Raw genomic sequence first — 11,959 nt, forward strand, 5'->3', positions numbered from 1 at the left:
CTGTCGGTGAGGCTGGCGGCTGTGAACTTGAACTGGGTGGGAGAAATAGAGTGCATACATGACAGAGGAGAACGCCCAGAGGTCTGGAAGGTGCCACTCCTTCATTCTACTCCTGGCCGGGATCGTGCACTGCAGGGCCTTGCTGTCCGCCTCACTGGGAGTCTTGATCCCATTGTGGGGGCTGATACAGACAGATTGAGTCCGGAGGGGGAGACGATTTCTAGGTCATGCCAGTGAAACAAATTGGACCGACCGGGAGGGCGCCCCTTCCCCTTACTGCACCTGTAAGTCTGATTTTCGCACAATGCTACACGGGGGCAACGCAAGACATATTGCATAAACAGGGAGATCAACTGGAATCATACCTACCATAGGTACAGTGACTACCATTTCCACAACGTGGTGGAAACGGAGGTCGGACAGCAGGTAAAGACCACCTACACAAATGCAAAAGTGAACTGTGAGACAGGAATGATGGGGAAAACCAAAGGTGCCAAATTCCTACTGCGATATGAGCAAGAAGCTCCCTCTGCTGCGCTGCTGGGGGCATTGGCCCCCATGTCTCTGCAAACTTTGGAGACCGCTCTGCAGATGCACTCGGGACAGTTTGAGAGGATACTGCAGGCCATTATGGATACCAAGCTGTCTCTGTATAACAGGATAGATACCGTTTCTCAAGATGTCAATTTGCTCAGAGTTGATCATCGTACCCTGGCAGATAGGGTGATGGTAACGGAATCGAGCTTACAAGCCATGGACCCTACTGTCGGGAACTGCAGAAACAAGTGAAGAGGCTAGATCTGGAAGTGAAGACTCTGCAGCACCGAGTGGAGGATGCCGAGGGGGGATCACGCCGCAACAGTGTTAGGTTTCTGGGATTTCCGGAAAAAGTGGAAGGGCACAACATAGAACTATTCGTGGAACAATGACTCATGAACTCGGTGTTGAAAGGGACAATACCAAAATGTTTCTCTGTAGAATGGGCACACAGGATTCCGGGTCGGCCTCCGGCCCCAGGATTGCCTCCTCAACCGCTTATAGCACACTTTCTTAATTACAGAGATCGGGACATGATACCGCAACATTTTCAGAATAATGGTCCAGAACGCTGGAAGGGGGCCTCCATAATGGCTAATTCAGATTTCACGGTGGAGGTGCAATTCCAACGCTATTCGTATGTGAAATTTAAACAATGTCTCCGAGAACACAACATCAAGTATGCCCTGATGTTTCCTGCCAAGCTCCAGGTGATTGTGGATGACAGCACTCACATATTTCCAACACCAGCAGATGTCTGGACATGGATGCATGCTAAGGGTATTGCCCAGTCCTTGGCTGAGGACAGGGAACGCGGGGAGTGGCTCACGCCGGCTGCCCGTCGACAGCCCCGGAAGAGTTCAAAGGCACAACCCTTGAAAACGCAAGCAGCCACAGAACGTGCGAAAACATTGAGGGACATGACGATCCACACTCCAAACTCTTTCATGCTACTACAAAACAACTCACAAGCACACTCGGATTCAGATTTGGGAAGCTCTGACTCGACAATCAAGGGCATGGTCAAATGTCCAGATGTCACTTCCCAAACAGCGGATAACCTATAGCATATAGACATGTAGTTCTTGAATCCACACTCACCTGGGATAGTGTTTTTATTATTCCTACAGGCTCAAGATGTAGAATATTGATTGTGTGGTTGTGGGTAACTGTGGAAAAATAAGAGTCCACAGGACCTCTGAATAGAATCTACAAAGGCGACAAAATTCTCAGTCCGTTCACTAACAGTGAACCATTCATCCTAAATCGGCATATGCTTTATATTCCGGATGTGGCTGTGGATTGCTTTATCTTGGCTATTATATATCCTTAACATGGGGCCATTGTGCTGATTCCCCATGAAAGTTGCCTAGCCCTCCCAGATGGTTTCCACATGGACAGCCCTTATATGCGATTGTTGTATGTTTTTTCTTTTGTTATTACTAGGGGTGCTTACAGGTGTGCCCAAGTGCCATCAGTTGTGGGATTTAAGATTACGTGTGGGAGGGAGGGGGGTTGTATATAGTATATTTCAATGGGTCACACTACATTCCAACGCAATGGTCACACATGTACGGTACACAAAACTACAGACACATACCCACCCAATGCTGGAAACATGCCACAACAAACATCACTAAAGTATCTTATACACTATGGGTACTCATAAACCGAATACTATACAGGAATATACCATCCTAACATGGAATATACGGTGGATGGCTATGCCTGCTAAGAGACACCACATTTACACTGTCCTTAAACGTCATAGGGTTCACTTTGCTATTCTGCAGGAAACACACCTGCTAGACAAGGACTTGCAAACCTTGAGGAAGAGTTGGCGAGGCCAGATATATGGTACCTCCTCCTCTGCCTATGCAAGGGGGTTTTTGATATGGATAGCACCTGGGGCACCTATGTGCAGCACACACAGAGGGCTGCCACGGGGGAACGGAGTGTTGTGTTGGAAGGACAGTTGGATAGCAAACTATTAACTATTGTGGGCGTTTACGCTCCCAACTGTGCACAGGGTGAATTCTTCAAGACACTTACTCCTGCTCTGCCGACCGACCCCATGGCTCCTGCCATCTGGGAGGGGACTTTAATTGTGTTCCTGATGTGTTACTGTACCGTTCATCCCCACCTGTAGAGGGAGCAATGAGCTAGCGAAATTCCAGTTTACTGACTGCCTGGGCCAAAGATAACAGGTTACATGACATGTGGTGCATGGGTCAACGAACACATAGGGAGTACTCCTTCTATTCCCCGATACATGATATCCACACTAGAATAGACTTGATCTGGGGACCCCCCTCTATGTGCCCTATAATAACACGTTCACATTATCTTGCTAGGACGATCTCTGACCACTCCCCACTGCTGGCGACAGTACAATGGGGAGACTGCGATCCACTATACCCACCTGGCGATTGCAGAGTGAGGCACTGCTGGACATCCCATTTAGAGAGGAATTAGCTCATTGTATTACACAATACTTGAGACTAAATACTGGGTCCACCACAATGAGGGCTACGGAGTGGGACGCTCATAAGGTAGTGGTAAGGGGTCGGCCTTGTGGGGGTTACGCCGTTCCTTACACAGGAAAGTTATCACATTCGAAAGGGACATGCATGCTCTGGAAGTAGCAATCGCACACCACAAAGCACCATTTGAGTCCCTTCGTGATAAACGAAAGTTATATGATGAGGCGTATCAGCGCCTCCATCAACATGATTACAAATATTACCTAACACGATTACACGCAGAGGGCAACCGATCTGGTCAGCTTCTGGCATGGTTACTTTGTGAGGCGCGGCAGCACACCCCAGTAGGGGCCATACAATTGGCAGCTGGAACAATGGCTTCCTCCCAGGTTGCCATCAATGATGCCTTCAGAGAATATTATATGGAGTTATACCAAACGCAATTGACATGCAATACTCAATGGTTGGAGCTATTCCTGCATGAGACACTGTTCACAAATCTTTTCACATTTCATAAAGAAGCACTGGAGGAGTCCTTGAAACTAGAGGAAATTAACATAGCCATAGCACAAATAGCCCACAATAAAACACCTGGCATAGATGGTTTACAGATAGAATATTATGCTACATATTCAACACATCTCTCCCGCCCCTTATTATCTGTATTCGAGGAAGCATGGACCCGATGGTTGCTTTCGGCATCCCAAAGAGAGGCATTGATTGTGGTACTCCCCAAACCTGGTCGCGGACCCACGGATGTAAAATCGTATCACGTTAGCCCTTCTCAACCTTGACTGTAAAGTCTTGGGCAAAGTGCTAGCAAACAGACTTACCCCTAACATTCATACCTTGGTACATGGTACATGAAGACCAAAATGGGTATATACCAAATCGTAATACGTTCCTGAATATATGAAGATTATTAAGCATTCTCAGTGATACCTGATCTGGGGCATATGGCAATGTGGCCGTGTCTCTAGATATAGAGAAGGCATTTGACACCTTAAGTTGGGACTTTTTATTTGCCACACTGAGAAATATGGGATTTGGTCAGGGCAGACTCTATACGCTGATCCAATTGCTAGGGTAAAGACGGGAGGGTTGATATCTGAGAGCTTTCCAATTGGCAGAGGGACTAGACAGGGTTGTCCACTGTCACCCCTACTGTTCGCTATCGCGATGGAACCTTTTGCTGCTCAGTTACGCATGAGAGCCATGTAGTGTGGGATTCACAGAATGGGGACGTATCACATTGTATGCTTTTTGCGGATGACATAATGATTTCTTTGGAAAACGGAAGAGATACCCTATCCGATGTGATGTTATTACTGGACACATATGGTGAGATATCAGGCCTACGGGTCAATTGGTCCAAATCCTGCTTATTTCCCCTAGTTAAACTTCCAACAGCTGCAGGGGGGACACTCCCTCCGTGTTGGCTGAAATGGTGCTTAGACACCTTCAAATACCTGGGCATACACATATATCATAAGGTAGATGATCTGAGGGACGGTAACCTGGGACGCATGATTCGCCCTATGAAGGGTTCGCTCCAGTATTGGAGTTTACTGCCTCTCTCTCCCTTGGGTAGGGTGGCAATAGAAAATATGTTGATTCTACCAATGCTCTTATACTGCTTTGCAGCATTGCCCATAATTGTCCCTAAGGGTTTCTTTCGTGAGCTCAATAGCTTATTATTGGGGCTCATCTGGGGACGAGACAGACGCTGAGTTGCACTCACAGCCTTGCAACGCCCGCTAAGGAAGGGGGGACTGGGTGCCCCGAACTTTGAGTACTACTATGCTGCAGCACAATTACAGTGGCTGTTATATTGGATGAGAATGCCTGAGAAACTTGAGGCATCGTGGGTACGGAAATACCTGGGAGAAATCCCCTTGTATACATGGTTATCTGAAAATACACCAATAATAATAAATTAAAAATAATAAAATCATCCCTAGAGATGTCTTACAGTGAACAGTAATGTTGAAGGTGGTAAGTAATATATGTAGCACATGTCCTGCAACTAGGGTGATGTAATGTACTGTAATGGTACTGCATGCATATACTGCTTGGTGTTATGTGTTAGCCTCAATGCTAGAATCAATGAACAGTGTTTTTGGAATGTGGTGCATAGTAACCAAGTTTTTGCAATTGTTATTGGCAATGTGTGTTGAAATTAATAAAACAGATTACAAAAAAAAAAAACACTAATGTTGATGCCTTTCAGTTGTGTTGATTGTGATGATTCTGTATGTGATATCCATTGTTTCTTCCTAGAGTTTGTGTTTAACTTAAAGTATTTCATAAGTTTCAAACACTTGGTAAACTTGTAGATATCAAATCTGGTGGATACAAAGTCAAAGTTGCCTGTACAGCAAAAGGATAACCCCAAATGTAAGATTTTAATTTCATTGGAGTGCAATTGTCTGTTAGATAAATTAATGATAGCACTAGTACCTTCCATTACACTCTCTTTTTGGCCCCTCTGCGTGTTCCCATGGGAGTTGTTTCTATGTTGCATTTGGTTCCGATATACATATATATATATAAATGAATGGTTTTGTCATGCTGTACTAATTATAATCAAAACCATTACTAATTAAAAATACAGGAAGCACATTTTATTTACACAGTGACCGCAGGCAACAAAAGACTGCATCACCGGTCCTCTGGGTCACCTCTCAGCACGACGAGCGTGGTCCCTGGAACTCAGCAACTCTGTCCAAGTGACTCCCACAGTCCAGTGACTCTTCAGTCCAAGTTTGGTGGAGGTAAGTCCTTCCCTCCCCACACTAGACTGCATTGCTGGGTACTGCATGATTTGCAGCTGCTCCGGCTCCTGTGCACTCTTCCAGGATTTCCTTCGTGCACAGCCAAGCCTGGGTCCCTGACACTCTAACCTGCAGTGCACAACCTTCTGAGTTTTCCTCCGGCGTCATGGGACTCCCTTTTCTGACTTTGGGTGGACTCCGGTTCACTCCTCTTCTAAGTGCCTGTTCCGGTACTTATGCAGGTGCTGCCTGCTTCTGTGAGGGCTCCCTGACTTGCTGGGCACCCCCTCTGTCTCCTCATCCAAGTGGCAAAATCCTGGTCCCTCCTGGGCCACAGCAGCATCCAAAAACCCTAACCGCAACCCTTGCAGCTAGCAAGGCTTGTTTGCGGTCTTTCTGCATGGGAGCACCTCTGCAAGCTTCTTCACGACGTGGGACATCCATTCTCCAAAGGGGAAGTTCCTAGTCCTCTTTGTTCTTGCAAAACACCAAGCTTCTTCCATATGGTGGCAGCTCCTTTGCACCCTCAGCTGGCATTTCCTGGGCATCTGCCCACTCTCGAAACTGTCGCGACTCTTGGACTTGGTCCCCTTGTCTTACAGGTACTCAGGTCCGCAAATCCACTGTTGTTGCTTTGCTGGTGTTGGTTTTCCTTGCAGAATCCCCATATCACGACTTCTGTGCTCTCTGGGGGTTGTAGGTTCACTTTACACCTACCTTACTGGGTCTTGGGGTGGGCTATTTTACTAACCCTCACTGTTTTCTTACAGTCCCAGCGACCCTCTACAAGCTCACATAGGTTTGGGGTCCATTCGTGGTTTGCATTCCACTTTTGGAGTATATGGCTTGTGTTGCCCCTATACCTATGTGCTCCTATTGCAATCTACTGTAACTTTACATTGCTTGCATTACTTCCTTTTGCTATTACTGCATATTTTTGGTATTGTGTACATATATCTTGTGTTTATTTGGCATCCTCATACTGAGGGTACTCACTGAGATACTTTTGGCATATTGTCATAAAAATAAAGTACCTTTATTTTTAGTATATCGGTGTATTGTGTTTTCTTATGATATTGTTCACATGACACCAGTGGTATAGTAGGAGCTTTGCATGTCTCCTAGTTCATCCTAAGCTGCTCTGCTATAGCTACCTTCTATCAGCCTAAGCTGCTAGAAACACCTCTTCTACACTAATAAGGGATAACTGGACCTGGTACAGAGTGTAAGTACACCTTGGTACCCACTACAAGCCAGGTCATCCTCCTACACCGCGGGATTCCGCCACAGCTATTACGACCCACATCTCAGAATCCGACAAAAGTCAGACACCCACACAAGTCCGCCACATCAAAGGTCATTGATAAACTGGCGAAAGCAAAACCTCCACCGTCACGGCAACAGAAATACGCCCACAATATCACGACACACGAATCCACGCGGCGGTCTTTCAACCGCGGTATTCCATTGGCGGTACACACCGCTTCGCTCAAAATACACACACACATACAAAACACCGCCACATTGGACAATTCAAAATACACACACCTGATACACATACACACACCACTCCCACACACCCATTACAATATAAAACACACACCCACATCACCCTCAAACCCCTACGACCAAAATCACAGAGGGAAAGCCAGAGAGACACCAGCATCCACAAACTACCATCCACAGGCACTCAACACCATCACCCACACAACTGCCACACACAAAACACCACACACCACTACATATCACCACACACACCACCCCACACATCACCTGCACTACCCCATGACACGGCAAAGACACCCCAGGTTCTCGGAGGAAGACCTCAGGGTCATGGTGGAGGAAATCTTCCGGGTAGTGCCACAGCTATTTGGAGCACAGGTGTAGCACACCTCAATTGCAAGGAAGATGGAACTATAGAGAGGAATAGTCGACAGGGTCAATGCAGTGGGACAACACCCAAGAAATAGGGATGACATCAGGAAGAGGTGGAATGACCTACGGGGGAAGGTGCGTTCCGTGGTCGCCAGACACCACCTGGCAGTACAGCTGACTGTGGCGGACCCCCACCTCCTCACCCACAACTAACAACATGGGATGAGCAGGTCTTGGCGATTCTTCATCCTGAGGGCCCTCGCAGGAGTCGGTGGAGGAATGGACTCTGGTAAGTCAAACCTTTAACTACCAAATCCCCCACCATACCTGCATGCTATCACAGACCCCCACCCTCGCCCACTCCCCTATCACTCCAACTCCTCACAAATTTACTAATACCACAAACCACACATCCCAACCCCAAGCCCTGCATGCAACACCAACGCATGGACACCCATCACTAAAGCATGCCCACTGCACATACCCATACACCCCCCTCAACCATTATCACACAAGCCCCCACACAGGAATGCCAGCACTGGGGTACACGGTCACCCACCCATTGCACACCATGACACACACAGATGCAATAATCATTCTTTTCCACCCCAGCAGGACCACTACCCAACGTCACCAGACAGGAGGGTCCAGACATCTCCACCCCACCCACAGAAGAGGCCCACAGTGATGACAGCAGCTCTGTCCAACTGGATCCAGATGACCAGCCCGGACCATTGTGGGCCTCGGGACAGTCGGTTCCCCTCACACAGGCACAGGCCACCACAGACCTTCCACCCTCTGGTAACACCAGCACAGCACCCACCCAGCGGGCCCATACCTCCGTCCCCAGGACACGTCAATCAGCAGTGTGTCCACCACTACAGGGAACCCAGGATAACCCACCACCCCAACAACAACAGGGACCTGGGGGCAGTGGCAGTGGGCACACGGTCTAGGGGACGGAGGCCCAGGAACACAGGGTAACTGGGAGGGCTGCTGTGCGACAGGGGGCAGACAGGCCAAGGGAACCCACTCTCCACGAGGTCCTCTCCTCCATCATGGGAGCATACTACCACTCCCAGGAGACAATGGCAACGGTCCTGGCCAAGTTTCAGGAGACCCAGCACATGCAGGAGGAACAGTATTTGGGGTTCAGGGAGGAACTCAGAAACATCAGCTCCGCCCTGGGCACCATCGTAGGGGTGCTGAAGGAAATACACAACACCAGGAGGGAGACTGTGGCACTCCATGGGGCCCCTGACACTAGCATCGACGATGAACTGCCCACCACCTCCGCCGGCGCTAGTGGACAGGAGGCACCGCCACAGGACCACCACACCAGCACCCTACCCCCTGCAGATGGAGAACCACCCCGCAAGCGGTCCATGAGATCCAGGAACAAGACAGAACATGATGCCAAGACCCCCGCCAAGAAATGAGACCACCCTGATTGTCAACCCACTGTCCCACTTTGTCACCCTGTCCATATTGGAACTGCCCCAGCTCCACTTCCTATTCCCATATGGGCAATGCACCTATGAGATAAATAGACTGAACTCTGCCATGGACACTCCTCCGCCATCAACCCTCACCATTTAACTTCCCCCACCAATATATTGTACGTAAATAAACACACCTAAAGCACCAAAAGATCTGGAGTCTGTCTGTGATTTAGAAATAGTGTATTTGCAATTACAGTGACAAATTTTCCAGGAAATAGTAATGTCAACATACCTATGTCACACTGCTCTAGTCCATGAGGAATGTAAGCAGATGACACACGTGGAAAACCACACCTGTGAAACCGTAAGGGAAAGTGACAACTCAGTGACCATACACTGGGTGAAATCGACAGACAGGATAGAGGTAGAAGTGTAAAAGTACTTGTAGTAGGCAGGAATGTATTTTCACCTGTGTTTCACTGGAAATATTGCTGGATGACGGAGTCCCTGTTGTCAATGTTTTCTTCCTCTGCTTCCTCCTCATCACTGTCCACAGGCTCCACAGCTGCCACAACACCGCCATCTGGACCATCCTCCTGCAGAAAAGGCCAAGTTGTGAAGCATTCAGCAGGCCACGATGATCTGACACACCTTCTTTTGTGAGTAGAATAGGGATCCACCTGTCATATGGAGGCACCTGAACCTGGCCTTCAGGAGGCCGAAGGTGCGTTCGATCCCCATCCTAGTCCGCCCATGGGCCTCATTGTAGCGTTCCTCTGCCCTGGTCCTGGGATTCGTCACTGGGGTCAGTAGCCATGACAGGTTGGGGTAACCAGAGTCCCCTAATAGCCACACCCGGTGCCTCTGGAGTTGACCCACCACATAAGGGATGCTGCTATTCTGCAGGATGTAGGCGTCATGCACTGAGCCAGGGAACATGGCATTCACATGGGAGATGTACTGGTCTGCCAAACATACCATCTGTACATTCATGGAATGATAACTCTTCCGGTTCCTGTACACCTGTTCACTCCTGTGGGGGGGGGACCAAAGCTACATGGCTCCCATCAATGGCACCCATGATGTTGGGGATATGTCCCATGGCATAGTAGTCACCTTTCACTGTAGGCAAGCCCTCCACCTGAGGGAAAACGATGTAGCTCCCCATGTGTTTCAGCAGGGCAGACAACACTCTGGACAACACGTTGGAAAACATAGGCTGGGACATCCCTGATGCCATGGCCACAGTTGTTTGAAAAGACCCACTTGCAAGGAAATGGAGCACTGATAGCACCTGCACTTGAGGGGGGGTTCCTGTGGGATGGCGGATTGCTGACATCTGTTCAGGCTCCAACTGGGTACACAGTTCCTGGATTGTGGCACAGTCAAACCTGTAGGTGATGATCAAACTTCTTTTCTCCATTGTCGACAGGTCCACCAGCGGTTGGTACACTGGAGGATTCCGCCATCTCCTCACATGTCCCAGCGGACGGTGCCTATGAAGGACAACAGCGAGCACAGAGTCCAACAACTAAGAGGTATGTACCCACAGTCTACACTGAACACATTCATACACAAAATCTGGCCTGTATGTGTGTTGTGAAACTAGGCCTAGGTATGTGTGACGCAGTTGGTAATTAGGCCATGTGGGCCCCTGAAGTGGCAGATGCCTGACCTGTAAAGTGGGACAATGGGATGTGAGGTAACTGCGCTGGCGTTGTACTCCGTTGCGGTGGGCGGTGGGCGGTGGAAGACCGCGGTGCAAAGCTGCATTGGTTAACATTGGACCCTATGGGTCCCAGGAGTCAATGACGATGTACGCACCGTTGCGGACGTGACCGCCATTTTCTAACTGTTTAATCACTCGATACCTGATCTTCGACAGGAGAGGACCTACACTGCAAGTGCTGCTGTGACCTCGGTCTGGAAGAGACAATGGCTCGTGCGTCTGGGGAAAGGGCCCCTGCCTTCACTGCAGAGGAGTTGGAGAAGCTCGACAACAGGGTCCTCCCCCAGTACACGCTACTCTACGGTCCTCCAGACCAACAGGTAAGTACACAGGGAGCATTTTGTTTGGGCTATGCCTGTGTGGAGAGGGCTGGTTGTAAGAAGGAAGGGGGCAGAGTTCTGCGTGTATGAAAGACTGTGAATGCATGTGCCACATGGCAAGGGTAGGGATGTTGGCCACTCACTTTGACGGTGCAGTTGGTAATGACTTCTCTTCGTCCCCTGTACATTTCATGTAGGTCACCACCCACCAGAAGAAAGATATTTGGCGTGCCATCGCCAAGGACGTCCGGACCCTGGGGGTCAACCACAGACGGAGCACCCACTGCCGTAAAAGATGGGAGGACATTCGCCGCTGGAGGAAGAAGAAGGCGGAGGCTCAGCTGGGGATGGCCTCCCAACATGGGAGGGGTGCCCGTCGAACCATGACCCCCCTGATGTTCCGGATCCTGGCGGTGGCCTACCCGAAGTTGGATGGGCGCTTGAGGGCATCACAGCAGACACAAGGGGGTGAGTACACTATCATTCAGCTGACTTTGCGCGCAGTGAAGGTGTCCGGTGGGGGGGGAGGGCTGTGGGTTCCCTCTAGGCCAGGGTGAGTTCCGTCGGCTAAGCCCATTCGTAAGGCATGGCCCTGTGGCCCCCCACCCCACCTCTGTAGAGTGCCAAGTACAGCTAATCATGCACCTGTGTCATCTATGTGTGCAGATGTCACCCATAGCCTTGTAGGCCATTTCCCAGGAATTGCACTGTAGAGCCCAACAGCGTGACGTAGTGCAGGGGGCTGCTGTGTCTGTATTGTCCGCCAACGGTAGCGGTAAGCCATGCACTAAACCTGTCT

This window comes from Pleurodeles waltl, chromosome 11 (assembly GCF_031143425.1).
Source record: "Pleurodeles waltl isolate 20211129_DDA chromosome 11, aPleWal1.hap1.20221129, whole genome shotgun sequence".
Classification (NCBI taxonomy): Eukaryota; Metazoa; Chordata; class Amphibia; order Caudata; family Salamandridae; genus Pleurodeles; species Pleurodeles waltl.